At 42.9% G+C, this 14,229-nt stretch overlaps 1 protein-coding gene across 1 annotated transcript in view; it reads right to left on the minus strand.

Annotated features, from left to right (window-relative positions):
• The window catches only part of LOC131810510 (uncharacterized), a 42,249-nt gene that overhangs the window by 27,241 nt on the left and 779 nt on the right, over positions 1 to 14,229 (minus strand). The gene's annotated exons all lie outside the window — the stretch shown is intronic.

Below are 14,229 nucleotides of genomic sequence, written 5' to 3' on the forward strand. Positions count from 1 at the left end.
TCAGTCATTCAAGTAGGCTGACTCTTTTTTTTTTTTTTTTTTTTTTTTTTTTTAAAGATTTTATTTATTTATTTGTAAGAGAGAGAGAGAGTGAGAGCAAGCACAGGCAGACAGAGTGGAAGGCAGAGTCAGAGGGAGAAGCAGGCTCCCTGCGGAGCAAGGAGCCCGATGTGGGACTCGATCCCAGGACGCTGGGATCATGACCTGAGCCGAAGGCAGCTGCTCAACCAACTGAGCCACCCAGGCGTCCCAGTAGGCTGACTCTTGATTTAGGCTCAGGTCATGATCTCAGGGTCCTGAGATCAAGCCCCACATCAGGCTTGTGCTCAGCAGGGAGCCTGCTTGAGGATTCTCTCCCTCCCTCCCCCTCTCCCCCCACTCACGCTCACTCATTCACTCTCTCTCTAAAATAAATAAATAAATCTTAATTTAAAAAAAAGAATAGAAAACTCAGAAATAAACCCGTAATTGATATGGTCAACTAATCTTTGACAAAGCAGGAAAGAATATCCAATGGGAAAAAGACAGTCTTTTCAACAAATGGTATTGGGAAAACTGGACAGCCACATGCAGAAGAATGAAACTGGACCACTTTTGTACTCCAGACACAAAAATTAACTCAAAATGGACTAAAGACCTAACTGTGAGACCTGAAACCATAAAAATCCTAGTAAAGATCTCAGAGCAGTAATTTCTCTGACATCGGCCACAGCAACTTTTTTCCAGGTAAGTTCCCACTATCCCTTATTAAGGGAAACAAAAATAAAAATAAACTACTAGGACTACATCAAAATAAAAAGCTTCTATACAGCAAAGGAAATAATCAACAAAACTAAAAGGTAACCTAAAGAATGGGAGAGGATATTTGCAAATGACATATCCGATAAAGGGTTAGTATCCAAAAATACATAAAAACTTCTAAAACTCAACACCGAAAACCAAATAATCCAATTAAAAATGGGAAGAAGGCATGAACAGATATTTCTCCAAAGAAGACATGGCAAAGGCCAATAGACACATGAAAAGATGTTTGTCATCATTCAGCCTCAGGGAAATGCAAGTCAAAACTACAATGAGCTATCACCTCACATCTGTTGGAATGGCTTATGTTGAAAACACAAGAAACAAGTGTGGATGAGGATATGGAGACAGGGGAGCCCTCTTGTACTGTTGGTGGGAATGCAAACTGGTATAGCTACTCTGGAAAACAGAACGGGGGGTTCTCAAAAATTTAAAAATAGAACTGTCATATGACCCAGGAATCACAGCACTGAGTATTTACCCAAATAATACAAAAACACTAAGTCAAAGGGATAGATGAACCCCCATGTTTACAGCAGTATTATTTATAATAGCCAAACTATGGAAGCAGCCCAAGTGTTCACTGATTGATGAATGGATAAAGAAGATGAGCCATACACACACACACACACACACAATGGGATATTATTCAGACATAAAAAGAATAAAATCTTGGGGTGCCTGGGTGTCTCAGTAGGTTAAGCCTCTGCCTTCGGCTCAGGTCATGATCTCAGGGTCCTGGGATCAAGCCCCACATCGGGCTCCCTGCTCAGCGGGGAGCCTGCATCCCTCCCCCTGCCTGCCTCTCTGCCTACTTGTGATCTCTCTCTCTCTCTGTCAAATAAATAAATAAAATCTTGAAAAAAAGAATGAAATCTTGCCATTTGTAACAACACAGATAGATCTAGAGGGTATAATGCTAGGTGAAATAGTCAGAGAGAGACAACTAGCACATGATTTCACTCATATGTGGAATTTAAGAAACAAAAGGGGAAAAGAGGGAGAGACAAACCAAGAAACCAAGAAACACTCCTTTTTTTTTTTTTTTAAAAGAAACAGACTCTTAACTATAAAGTATAAAGAACAAGCTGATGGTTACCAGAGGGGAGATGAGTGGAGGGATGGTGGAAATAGGTGATGGAGATTAAGGAGGGCACTTGTTGTGATGAGCACTGGGTTAATAAAATAAAAACCTAAAGAACAACAACAACAACAAAAAAAAAAGAGTCCCATGTCGTGTAACAGTGGTCATAGGCAAATATCTCTATCATGCCCAGTCTTTGGCTGAGCACTGCCTGGGAGAAGCTTATACCTCAGAGGCTGAAGTGGATCCAGAAGGTGCTCCAGCTGAAAACTCAGCTCTCTGTACCCCTTGAAACAGGTCCTTTCTTGAAAAGAGGTGTGAGGGGCACATCCTACAAGGCCACAAGCCCTGACATCCATCTGCCCATTCTGCTCATGCCTGGAATCATACTCACAGAAGGGAAGCCAAGTGCTGTGTGTTCCACAGAAATGCCTTGGCTTCCTTTATGGCTCCCTTGGGCGAACTCTTCTTAGTCACCCTATACTTTAGATTTCTTCTCTTTGACGTATTTCCACTGTCTGGAATGCTTTTTCCTTCAGACACTCTGATCACTTGCTCCCTTTCCTCCCTCAGGTCTCTCTGCTCACAGGGCACCCGAGTGACACCTCAGTTCTTCTCTAATTACCATAGCAAACCCCTTGCAAGCCTTATTCCTTTTCTTGGCTTGATTTTTCTCCTTAACACTTATCCATCAAACTAGAAGAGTTTGTTTCTATATCACCCATCTTCTTTGATTAGAATATAATTGGTGTTGCTATGGTGAGTGCTGTGAAGTGTGTAAACCTGGCGATTCACAGACCTGTACCCTTGGGGATAAAAATACATTATATACATTATTATATACATATATATATGAACATTATATGTTCATAAAAAATTAATTAATTAATTTTTAAAAAAGAATATAATTGATGTCAAGTCAGGAAATTTTGTCTGTTGCCCTGTCCCTGGTGCCTACAATAGTGACTGGCACCTAGCAAATGCCGTTAAGTATATGTGAAAGGGGAAGAAAGGGAGGGGGGAGGGGAGGAAGGAAAAAACTGATGTAACCAAACAAATCATCTACCACTAAACTTTCTCATTCTGATGCAGACTTTGTATCTAAGATCATTTAACACTTCAATGAAGGTCAAGCATTTAACTTCTTGCAAGTCTAGAAACTTGCAAAATTGTGTCATTAAAATTTGGAATTATAAATGAAGAAGAGAAAACATATTAAACTCTTATTTGCATCAGATACCATGTTACACATTTTCACATACATTATTTCATTTACTTCTCCCAATACTATTTTTGTTTTATTTTTATTTTTATGTTTTTTTTAAGATTCTATTTCTTTATCAAAGAGACAGAGGGAGCACAAGTAGAGCAGCAAGCAGAGGGAAAGGAGAAGCAGGCTCTCTGCCAATGTGGGGCTTGATCCCAGGACTCTGGGATCATGACCTGAGCTGAAGGTGGCTGCTTAATCGACTGAGCCACCCAGGCGCCCCTCCCAATACTCTTATTTTTTTTTTTTTAAGATTTTATTTATTTATTTGACAGAGAGAAATCACAAGTAGACGGAGAGGCAGGCAGAGAGAGAGAGAGGGAAGCAGGCTCCCTGCTGAGCAGAGAGCCCGATGCGAGACTCCCAGAACCCTGAGATCATGACCTGAGCCGAAGGCAGAGGCTTAACCCACTGAGCCTCCCAGGTGCCCCCCCTTCCCAATACTCTTTTTGAAATAGGGGTTATCATTCTTACTTTATGGGCAAGGAGACTAAAGTCCAAAGAAAGTGCCCAATATCACATACACAACTGAAGTGTGGAAATTTAAATCCAGATTTGTCTGATAGCAACAAACAAAAAGCAGATTTTAATGCTAAATGAGGGTCAAAGTGGCCTGGGTCATTGGGTGACTCAGCTGGTTAAGTGTCCAACTCTTGATTTCAGCTCAGGTCATGATCTTAGGGTTATGGTCATCATCTCAGGGTTGTGAGATCAAGCCCTGCACTGGGCTCTGCCCTCAGTGCCAGGTCTGCCTGAGATCCTCTCCCTCTGCCCCTCCCCCTGCTCACGTGCACTCTCCTCTAATAATAAATAAATAAAGTAGGTCGTTTTTAAAAAAATGGGGGAAGGTGGCCAGATTCCCTCAAAGTTTCTAGTAAAAATAAGAATAAAATTAAAGGGTGTTATTTTTTACAAAAGGAATTTTTTCTGCATTTATTCAGCAGAGAGAGAGATCACAGGTTGAGAGGTGAGCAGAGATGGGGCAGGCGGCAGAGGGTGGGGGGAAGTAGGCTCCCTGCTGAGCAGAGAGGACGATGCGGGGCTTGATCTCAGGACCCTGGGACTGTGACCTGAGTTGAAGGAAGAGGCTTAACCCACTGAACTACCCAGGTGCCCCTAAAGTGCCATTAAAGAAGACCGAGTAAGGAATTACCTCTACTATGCACGCTTCAGTGCTCATTATCACAGTCCAAGGGAGAGACCATATTTTTACTCTGGGTTCGTTCTTCCTTAATAAAGACTGTTATAGACTGAATGTTTGTGTTCCCACAAAATGTGTATGTTGAAGCCCTAACCCCCAGCTGGTTAAGTGTCCAACTCTTGATTTGGAGTATGAGGAGGTGGAGCCTTTGGGAGATAATTAGGTTTGATGGTGAATGTAAGACTCCATGATTGGATTAATAGTCTGACACAAGATGGAAGAGTCCTCAGTGCACCAGCTCCCTGAGCCACGTGAGGACACAGCGAGAAGGTGGCCATGCGTAAGCCAGAAGGAACCTCTCACCAGGAGCGGAACTGGCTTGCTATTTGATCTTGGACTTACAGCCTCCAGAACTGTGAGAAATAAATCTCTGCTGCTGAAGCCCCCCCCCACCCCCCACCCCCGGTCCATGGAATCTTGTTCTAGCAGCCCTAGCAGAATAAGATCAAGGCTCAGAAACACATAGCCCCATAGCATCGGAAACTCTCCTTAGAAGGAAAAGCTGTTCTGACAGCAAAATGCTGCTTAGGAAAAACAGAAAGAATGATGGAATATGAAAATCTTCACTAGATGCTAAATCTAGTAGATTAATCTTGGATGAGGACGAGAATATTCACACGGGTCAAAAAAAAAAAAAAGAAAAGAAAAGAAAAGGAAAAAACCTTCCTACAAATCATTACTTAATTACAAAGAAAATAGTATCTTGACAGTGGAGAAATCTGGCAGATGCCCCCTCAACCAGTGATTCAAATCAGCATCACCAGCATTGAGACAAACCAATATTTTATAAGATTTTTTTAAAGAGGGCACCTGGGTGGCTCAGTGGGTTAAAACCTCTGCCTTCGGCTCTGGTCATGATCTCAGGGTCCTGGGATTGAGCCCCGCATTGGGCTCTCTGCTCAGCAGGGAGCCTGCTTCCTCCTGCCTCTCTGCCTACTTGTGATCTGTCTGTCAAATAAATAAATAAATAAATAATCTTTAAAAAACAACAAAAAAGATTTTTTTTTAAAGATTTTACTTATTTATGTCAGAGAGAGCATGCACAAAAAAGCACAAGAAGGCCAGGCAGGGGGAGAGGGAGGAACAGGATCCCCGTTGAGCAGGGAACCAGCCTTGGTCTTGATCCCAGGACCCTGAGATCATGACCTGAGCTAAAGGCAGACGGTTAACCGACTGAGCCCCCCAAGCGCCTCAAGACAAACCAACACTGTCTGTCTCCTCATATGACACACTGAAAAAAGGACACAATATCACTTCTGTGCAATTCTTGCCAAAAAAGATACAACCTGAATGTAAACATGAGGCAAGTCAGACAAACCCACATTAAAGACTTTCTACCAAATAACTTGTCTTTTTTTTCCCCCTAATGTCAAATTAAGGAAAATCAAAGAAAGGCTGAGAAACTGTTCCAGATTAAAGAGACATGACAACTACACAGATGCATGATCTGAAACTGGATTCTGGCTTGGGAAAATAAAATAGCTATAAAGGAAACCATTGAGGCAATTAATGGAATTTGCACATGAACTATGAATTGGATAATAATATTATATCAACGGCCAATTTCTTGTTTTGAGCATTTTGCCGTGGTTATATAAGAGAATATCTTTCTCTCAGCCAATATTTTGAAGTGTTTAGAGGTATCCTAGCACATGACATCTCTAATTTACTCTCAAAAGTTTCAGGGTAAAAAAAAAGAACTCGTACACACATACCACGGTGGGGGGCGGGAAGAGAATGATAAAGCAAATGGGCCTAACTGGAAACACGTGATGCTGTGTAAAGGGCATACATTATTCCTTACATTATTCTTACAAATTCCTTCGAAATATGAAATCATTTCAAAATTCAAAGTTACAAAAGTGTGCTTTTAATCTCAAACAGAAACCTTCTCTCAAAGTTAATCTGGGGGCTGGAGAAACACTTCAGGTAATTACCATGGATTTTTCTTTCAAGCTTTTGAATTATTTTGCAAATCAAAATAAGAAACTCAGGACAGTTCCAGAAATGCATAACGCTAATTTCTATTGGAAATGTAATCTACTCTTTTTTCTCTAAGTGCTCATCAGACATTGCCTGAGTACTGGTCATTTTGTCAGAAGTGGTTGTTCGCAATGAGTCCTTCGGAAAACAGAACATTTTATGATTCCAATTTTGTAAATGGAAATAAAATGTATGCAAAGAATAAAGGCTGGAAGAAACAATGAATCTACTCAAAATAATTTCAAAAGACTTGGCCTCATTTTCTTAATCTTGATGTTCATTTTATAAGCATTCTGTACAGGAAGCTGAGTGACAGCAAGATTGTTTAGGGAAAAGAACGTGGACATTTATTTTCTTATTAAGTATTTATAAATTAGACATCCCATGAGGCTATTGTTCCTTCAGTTTCTTCATTTATCAATTTTCTAAATGACGTTTTCCACTCTGTATTTCTCCATATTACATTGTCCACCAGTTTTTACTGGGCACCTTCTAGGTGCTATAAAAATATAAAAGAAGGCTGGGACATGGGTCTTGGTGGCAGAGACTGCTAGTCGCCTGTTTAACATCCATTTCTTTCTCAAATACCTTTATTGTCGGGTGGATCAGTGTACTCATCTATAAAATATTTCCCAGCCTCCCTTGTAGATGTGGTGGCCAACAAGACATAAACAGAAGTTATAAGGTGAAGCTTCTGGAAAAGGTTTGAAGAATTTGACTGGGAAGCCAATGCTGTCCTTCCCCTCCTTTCCGCCATCTTGCCTGGAACACAAATATGATTACTGGTCTTCCAGAATCATCTTGTGAACACAACCGTAAGGCCCACATTGAGGGGGTTGATGAACGGAAGAGCTAAACGAGGCTAGGACCATGATACTCTCAGGGTCCACATTATTGCCTGGCCCACTTCCTCGGGACTCCTTTTAAGTGAGAGAAACATCAGCTTCTCCCTTATTGAAGCCATCATGGTCCTGGATCTCTGTAGCAGCTGAATGCAATTCTTAAATAATATAATCCTTGATTTCAAGAACTAAATGAGAAGAGAAGACTAGAGCACCCAGGGCACATAGAGAGCACCTTTAGGTAGTAGAGCTAGGAGCCAGCATAGGCAGAAAAAAGAAGAGCTTTAGAATCATTGACTCCTATAGTTCAGTCCTCAGATTGGCGATTTAGGCCGTGTAACCTGGAGCATGTTATCTACTCTTTCTGACCCTTGGTTTCCTCTTTTAAAAAGTAAGGATGACAGTAATTTCCTTGTTTAGTTGTAATGAGGGGTAGAGATAACGGGCCTGGCACTTAATAGGTCCTCAAGAAATAACGGTCGTAATTTATAACATAGCCTCACAGAAGGATGAACTCTATATGCAGTGAAATTGTCAGGAAAGCCTTAGAGAATAAGTGGGACTTGAACTGGCAGTGAAGGATGGAAATGTTCAGAGTGGCTGAAAGGGAAAGGTGTTCCACACGGATAAACGGAAAGGCGAGGACAGCATTGATGACGACATGGGGACTGTCTGAAGAAAGCATAGCAGGAGATCAGTATAACTGATACTGTAGAGTTGAGGAAAACAGAGCAGCAGAGATGGGGTGGGGATCAGGTTAGCAAAGAGGGGCTGAGATCAGATAGAAAGCCAGAGAGAAGATGTGCTTGTTGATATGGAAGAGCACAGGAGAATCCATACATTTGATACAAAAGGAGTGATCAGAACAGACAAAACAAAAGCTCACTGCATTAAGGTGTTCAGTTATCCTAAGTGATTTTCTTTCAGAACAAGCAACAAGGAAATGAGTCAAAGTGCCAAATGGAAGGTGAGTGTCTAATCCAAAAAGGTGGCCATTAATTTAATGGAAAGATTCCCTAATAGCAAACATTAATCTAGTTGTTAGAAAGGTGCTGTGGGGTAGCTTGAGTCCACACAGCTTTCTTCCTGTGGTTTTTATATAAAATAAACTTTTGGCATTTGACAAAGGTGTTTTTCACTAAAAAAAAAAAAAAAATTAATCAAGCCAAGCAGACAAAATATGTTTCTTTGTACAAACCATAAAGCACCAGTAGAAACTTGCCCATTTTGATGTAATGGTATCTTTTTCTCTATCTCATTTGAAAAAAATCTGCCTAGTAATGCCATTTGTTTCCAGCAAATATTTCTAAACCTTCTCAAGGTAAAAGTTATGAGGTCCATTAACCAATCCGTCTTCCACTCTTTGGTTTTCACAGAATCACGAAATAAATCACCAAACCATTGTTGCTTTTCCTTGATGTTAAGGATGCAAACTGGAAACTACACTGTCAGATTCTTACAGGCCTGTACTTCCCAGAAAGAGCTCACCCACAAGTCCAAATTTGAGAAATCTTCTCTTCCTTCTCAGAGTCTGAACTAGAGTAGGTAATAGGAACCGTACCAAATGGGAAGAAAGCTTGGCTTGAGTAATCACATTTTTTGGGCTGTCAGACAAAAAAGCATGAACTTAGATTAAGAAGACTTGACTCTGAGTCCTGGCTCTGCAGGCATTCTGGGAGGTATTGGGCAAGTCAGATTTCTTTACCCTCAAGGTCCTCTCCTATAACATAAGGTTACAGCCCCTTCCTACTTCAAGAACTCCTTCCTTAGGAGAACTACATAAAATAAAGACTGAGCATGCTCTGTAATTCTTAAAGAACTGCAAATATGTGATGGTTTCAGTAGGAACTTAGAGTGCCTATCCACTATGTTCCTTTCTTCAGGAAGAGTCCCCATCACACCCTCCCGCAGGAGGACCCAGGAAGCCATATTTGAAATAATCCCGATGATAAGAATTTAAAAAACAAGAGCTACAGTTTGGGATGATGAAACAGCTCTAAAGATGGACAGTGTGAATATACTTAATGCCACTGAATTGTACCCTTAAAAATGGTTAAAATGGTAAATTTTATGTTATGCATATTTTTCCATAATACAAAACTTAAAAGAAACTAAGAGCAAACAAACAAACAAAAAAACAAAAAAACAATAACTAAGGGCCAACACCTATTGAAGACTTCTTATGTTCCTTGACAAGGGATATTTTATTTCATCTTCCCAAAAACCTCATGCAGTGGTGCCACTGTTATACTCATATACAGATGGGCAAACAGAGACACGGGGAAGCCGAGAAAAGGACCCAAGCCTACATGGCTAGTATGTGGTAGGGGTTGATTTGAGTCTAGGCAGCTGTCAGAGACTTGCCTGTACCCTCTCCACCAATCAGATGAAAGCACAAGTCACAAAGTCAGGGGAGCCTCGCTATTCAGATTCGTGCTCAATTATTTATTTATTTATTTATTTTTTGAAGATTTTATTTATTTATTTGACAGAGAGAGATCACAAGTAGACAGAGAGGCAGGCAGAGAGAGAGAGAGAGAGAGAGAGGGAAGCAGGCTCCCTGCTGAGCAGAGAGCCCAATGCGGGCCTCTATCCCAGGACCCTGAGATCATGACCTAAGCCAAAGGCAGCGGCTTAACCCACTGAGCCACCCAGGTGCCCCGTGCTCAATAATTTAATAAGAGATACAAAAATTTTGATCAGAAGACGGTTGGCTCTAGATTTTTCTGACAGATACCTGGGTCTCTGGCTCCAAGGCAAGTCAAAGCCCTGTGTGAGGCAAAGCTATCAGGAAACCAGGAGTAGGCAGGGAAATAAGTCAAGCAGAGAAAGACAACTATCATATGATCTCCCTGATATGAGGAAGTGGTGATGCAACAAGGGAAAGGCAATCTAAAGAAAACAAGAGACAAGAGAGGGACAATGAGTTGTTCTGGATAACCTTCCAATTCCTACATGTGCCTTGCATTTTGTATCTATATGCTTATCAATAAAACCTGTTTGACTTAGGCTGCTTCAATGAGCTATACAATTTGCAACAAAATGAGTTCTAATTATTCTAATAAAGTATTTCAAGAGTGAAGAGAAGCTGTGTAGGCAAAAATATCTAGAGCATTGCTGCATTGCTTTTATAATAATTAAACATTGGAAAGAACTGAGCCACCCAACAGCTAGGAAATAATAAACCACACAATGGCCATTCAATAGAATATTATGTAATCATGAAAATGCACAAACAGAAAAACTCTATATAAGTGGAATGATTACAGTGCGGGGGTGGGGGGGACCATAGCCACCTGGGTGGCTCAGTTAAGCATCTGCCTTCAGCTAAGTCATGATCCCGGGGTTTGGGGATCGAGCCCCACATCACCTCCCTATTCAGTGGGGAGCCTGCTTCTCCCTCTCCTCCCTGCTGTACTCTCTGTTGCTAGCTCTCTCTCTTGCTCTCAGATAAATAAATAAAATCTTTTTTAAAAATTGGAAAAATATATTGAAAGCTGAGATGGTAGGAAAGAAGTATGTTGCGTGTGTGTGTCTAAGTGTGTATGTGTGTTCTATATAGTTAAAAAATGGTGTTAGAAATTTCTCCTCTTCAGCCAGCTTTATTTCAGTATTCTTGAAATTAAATTTAATCCACATTGAGATCTCACTCCCATAAATGTTGGGATACTTAATTTTCATAATCATTGGGGTTTCCTCCCTCTCTGTGCAGTCAGGCACTCAGAAAGCCAGGGAATATGCTAGTTAGTTACAGCGGTCACTAGTTGACACTGCTCCCTCACCCATAAACACATTACACACCTACATACCCATCCCCATACACATCATAAGAGGATCAATTCAAATGTTTGTTCTCTTTGGAATTTTCCTGGCAAATCTGAGTTTAGGCAAAAGCAAAGATCTCCCTGGACCTAAACAAATCTTAGGAGGCAGCCATTTCTCCGCATGTTAGCCAATGTTGTTCTTGTATTTGTCTATGCCCTACATAATTGGACACCAGAATTCATTTTTCTTATTCCATGAAATTTAAATCCCTGCTAGATCTTCTTATCTGATCTAACTTTACCTGTAATAGAAGTACCTCTTTTGGGCTCCTGTGCTTTTAGGAAGAAAGTGGTAATTGAAAGATGTTCAGAAGTTGGAAAGTAGGAAGAGTGTAATATAAATACAATGAAGAAATGCCTGTTACTCTCATATGATTTCTCTGAGAGCAGGTTGCTAGGGATCCTTCCAGCTTTCAAGGATATGTATGAAAGGCAGACTGTAATTCAAGGTACATCTTTGCTCACAAGAGTGAAAGAAGTGCTACTCAGGGATGACTCCAGAACTCTTGATCACCACTTACCGATGAGTAACTGCTCATTTTGAAAGCATCTGAAAGCATCAGCCTTCAAGAGGTTCCTGTCTGGGCATCATGGGTCAGCAGACATTTGCTAAGGTACACACCAAGCGATGGGGGCTGAAGGCAGGTCTTTCCAATCGCTGCAGACAAGCACAGCCAGGCAAATGAAGACACTCATCAAGGTCACTTTTTCTTCAGATGCCCCAGTTTCAGGATCACAGAATTTACCAATTTTAGCTCATGACAACACCCAGCTTTCCACTTTCCTTCCTCATCAAAGGCGTGTAAGAACCCACCAGACCAGGCTTAACAAGTGCTTATCTGGGGAAATGATTAAAGTCGTGGCCCTCCGCTCCAAATCCTGCACTTAGAACATGTATTATAACCCAGCTCGTAATCAGACTGGATTCTGCTACGGCTTAACTTACCAGGCCTACCTTCTAAGCCACCCTAGCAAAACCTGTGTGACCCCCTGGATTAAAATTCATTCGACATGTGGCAGTACCCAAAAAGGAGAGTGCCATAGGAGGGAAGTGGAGGGCACAAGGCAGGAGACCACACAAAATCAGTAACACATTTTCAGAAATTGAAGTGGTTTGGGGGAAGAGGGAAGAGAAAGAAACAAAATGTCCCAATAATTTAATGGCAGGGCTAGAAGAGAGCATTTACAGCTATTCCAGTACTCTCCAACCAAAAGCTTTTCCTGGATGCACTGTTGTTCCTAATACTGACAAAGCTCTCAGGCGACAGCTCTGGCTTGTACACATGGTCACGATGCCTCTCACACAGCATGAGGAGAGCATACCAGAATGCTCAAGAGGAATCTGGACAGCACACAGCAAAAGGAAAGGCTGATACCCCCACCCCCGCAAAACTCCATTAAAACACAATGTTGGTCTATTGCTAAGACACGCTGTGCATTTTTCTGCTTTATAAAGTCAGAGGTGCTGGAGGGCACCTAGCACAATCAGTCCACGGCAGTGGGGAGTGGGGGGGTGCCGTGCAAAGGGGGATCACACAGCTGAGGGATGTCCCTTCAGTGAGCAGAGGGAGGGATGGGCTGGAGACCTCCCGTCCCTTCCAGACAAACACATGTCCGTCTGTATTCGGGCTGTGGTTGCTAGGTCTCTGCCAGTCATAGTCTACAGTGAAATAGTATCTCCTGACACCACACAGACCACAGGTCCGCCAGTCCCCCCGCCCCCGCCCCGCCCCGGGGAATTGCTGTCTCGACATGACCAGGATGAAATTCTCCGAGCAACAGCATGCCAAGCCCTTCCACAGCCAAATAACCCACCCGCCGCCATTTTCATTTGCTTCATCTTCCCACATCTTTAGGAAGAGAAGGAAGCCACTGTGGCCTGTCGAATTCCAGGGAGGTACCACATGGAGGCTGGAAAACCTTCCAGACTGCTCCACAGAGTCAGAGGTGCCCATCTGTTTGGTGCTCTGTTCGTGGTGCTGGAAGCCAGGAGTGGGGTGGGGTGGGGGGGGTGGCAGTGGTTCTCCTGCTCTCCACACAGGGCGGCACGGGTGCTCCGCTGGTCCAAAGACAACAGCCTTCCTCTTGCCGCGGCTTTAGCTCCTGTCTCATTCCGTTTCTCCTTCTCACCATCTTTCTACGTGCTCTTCGTTCTGTCCGGAGACCCCACCCTTATCATCTCTCAAGGCCTCGCACTTCCTCGCTGCCCCAGTCACCCCTGCTTCCCAAAGCGGGTCTATCACTTCTTACGTGAGAATATTCAGGGCCAGCTTTGTGGGCGTGGGCACTATGCAATGGGGCCCTGTGCTCAGAAGGTTCCCATGCTTGGTTTAAAGCCCTGCTGTCGGGGTGCCTGGGTGGCTTAATGAATTAAAGCCTCTGCCTTCAGCTCAGGTCATGATCCCAGGGTCCTGGGATGGAGCCCCACAATGGGCTCTCTGTTCAGCGGGGAGCCTGCTTCCCCACCTCCCTGCCTGCTTCTCTGCCTACTTGAGATCTCTCTCTCCCTATCAAATAAATAAATAAAATCTTAAAAAAAAAAAAACAACTGTGGCTTGAACAGGTTACACAACTTGCTTCAGATCACAGTCATGGGCGGCAGAGAAGTCCAACCCAAGCCTGACTGATGGACCCTTCCACGCTACGCTCCACTGTGGTTTCTCCCAAGCTATTACAGCGATAGAGGCACTGACTATCTGGGAGGGTGGGTGCTGTCCACAGGGAGCTGTCACCAATTCTGATCTCTACCAACTCATTTTCCTCTGGAGTGATCCCGCTGGGACCATCTCTCTGGGGGCTGACTGGGCCACTCCCACATGGCCATTTCCTATTCCAGGTTGTCACTCTCTGTTAGGCTCTTTTCTGAGGTACCCTCCCAAGCCTGGGCTCTATATCGGTTTCTAACTGCTGCTGTAACGAATTACCACAAATTCAGTGGCTTAAAACAGCAAATTTATTATATTACAGTTTGGGAGGTCAGAAGGCTGGAAAGGGCCTCACAGAGCTCAAATGAAGGTGTTGGCAGAGGCCCCGTCCTTCTGGAGGGTCTGGGAAGAGTCCATCATTTGACTTTCCCAACTTCTGGAGGCTGCCTGCAGTCCTCGGTGTGTAGCCACGGCACTCCAACCTCTGCTTCTGCGTCACGTCTGTGTCTCAGACTCTGACCCTTCTGCTTCCCTCTTGTAAGAACCCTGTGATGACTTGGACTACCTGGAAAATCAACAACA

This window comes from Mustela lutreola, chromosome 10 (genome assembly GCF_030435805.1).
Source record: "Mustela lutreola isolate mMusLut2 chromosome 10, mMusLut2.pri, whole genome shotgun sequence".
Classification (NCBI taxonomy): domain Eukaryota; kingdom Metazoa; phylum Chordata; class Mammalia; order Carnivora; family Mustelidae; genus Mustela; species Mustela lutreola.